This window comes from Propithecus coquereli, unplaced genomic scaffold, assembly GCF_000956105.1.
Source record: "Propithecus coquereli isolate 6110/MARCELLA unplaced genomic scaffold, Pcoq_1.0 Scaffold114, whole genome shotgun sequence".
NCBI lineage: Eukaryota > Metazoa > Chordata > Mammalia > Primates > Indriidae > Propithecus > Propithecus coquereli.
Window position 1 is genome coordinate 1,446,643 of NW_012135414.1, and position 2,012 is coordinate 1,448,654.

A 2,012-nucleotide genomic window follows, 5' to 3' on the forward strand; every position below is an offset into this window, starting at 1 on the left:
ACAGGTCAGGTTGAGTAACCCTTTTTCAAAATGCATGGGACCAGAAATGTTTCAGATTTCAGATTTTTTCAAAATTTTGGAATATTTGCATTTTACTTACCAGTTGAGCATCCCTAATCCAAAAATCTGAAATCCAAAATGCTTCATGTCAGAGCTCAAAAATTTTCAGATTTTGGAGCATTTTGGGTTTCATATTTTTCAGGTTAGGGATACTCAACCTGTAGATATGAATGTTCAAGTCTTCTCCAAGCAATGGGGGGAGACTTTAATATGATTTAATGTGATGACATCAACTTTACATGATGGAATTCAGGACTAGAAGTAGCTGTGAGAGTATCTAGTCTAACCTACTCATTTTATGAATGAGAAACACAAAGTTCAGAAAAGGAAGTGATTTTTTCAAAATCAAATGATTTATTAGCCAAGACCAGACTAAGAGAAGAATCAGAAATGAACTAAAAGAAGAAGGGAAAGAATTCTACTAAAGACAGTCAGACAGCCTCTTTCTGGAGTCCCCATAGCCACCAACACGTGTCAGACTGAGCAATAGATTATATCATAGCCTCCCATCACTTACGTGCTGAGGATATGTTTCAGGCTATCTGATTCTTAGTTTAAAAACAACAAAAACAATACCAGAGATACTGTGAGATCAGATTTTGTTTTAATCCTGTCTGGCAACGTTAAGAAGGTAAAAATGTCTCCAAGAGAAAACTGGTGGAATGTGACTCAGATAAGCCTTGAAGGGGCTGAGCTCCCTCGACATTGTTTCTAAGCAAGCACATCTATTCTTCCCCTCCATGCCGCACATGAAACCCCCAGGACACACACACACACACACACACACACACACTAAAGGCCTGATGAAGGCTGACTGCTGAGCTGTCACTTTACCTAATGAAGGAGCACCCAGAAAGGAGCCGTGGACAGCTTCCAGGAGATCTGGAGTCTAAAACTGACCCTGCACTAACTGACTGTGACCTGGGTCAAGTCCATTTTCCATTCCGGGCCTCAATTTCCACATCTGCAGAATGAAAGTTAGGCCTAAGAACCCACCCTTCCCTCTAATTTTCCATGGTTCTAATTCCATCCCTTAACTCCATCTTCATGCCCTTTATTCAACATTTATTGAGCATCTATAGGCAAGACTGTGCTTGGCACAGGGACTGTCAAAGTGAGTAAGACATTCGCCCTGCCCTCCAGGGGCTCAGAGTCTACAGGAATGAGACAAACAATATAGAAGGTGGGAGTTAAGCAAGGGCGAGTTTATGGTAAATATGGCATGGGCATTTGAGTAGTCATGTCACTGTCCAACACAGAAAGAGTGACCATATAACATGTCATACAAACCCTGGACACTTTTGAAGTAAAAGATGGGCTTATTAATAATTATGCTGTCGGAGGTGAGGCGTGATGGCAGGTGTCGGAGTCAGGCTGTTGCCTGTGATGGGGTGGCTGGCGCTGCTGCTCCTCGCGCTGTGCACTGCGGGCGCCCAGGGTCTCTACTTTCACATCGGCGAGACCGAGAAGTGCTGCTTCATCAAGGAAATCCCCGACGAAACCATGGTCATCGGCAACTATCGCACCCAGATGTGGGATAAGCAGAAGGAGGTCTTTCTGCCCTCAACCCCTGGCTTGGGCATGCATGTGGAAGTGAAGGACCCTGACAGCAAGGTGGTGCTGTCCCGGCAGTACAGCTCTGAGGGCCGCTTCACGTTTACCTCCTACATTCCGGGTGACCATCAGATCTGCCTGCACTCCAACTCTACCAAGATGGCTCTTTGCTGGCGGCAAACTGTGTGTGCACCTGGACATTCAGGTTGGGGAGCACGCCAACAACTACCCTGAGATTGCTGCTAAGGATAAGCTGACTGAGCTGCAGCTCCATGCCCGCCGGTTGCTTGATCAAGTGGAACAGATTTAGAAGGAGCAAGATTACCAAAGGTATCGTGAAGAACGCTTCCGACTGACCAGCGAGAGCACCAACCAGAGGGTCCTGTGGTGGTCCATTG

At 45.8% G+C, this 2,012-nt stretch overlaps 1 pseudogene; it reads left to right on the plus strand.

Moving 5' to 3' along the window:
* The first annotated feature begins 1,413 nt into the window (after positions 1-1,413).
* Positions 1,414-2,008, plus strand: LOC105819563 (annotated as a pseudogene).
* Positions 2,009-2,012: the final 4 nt, after the last annotated feature.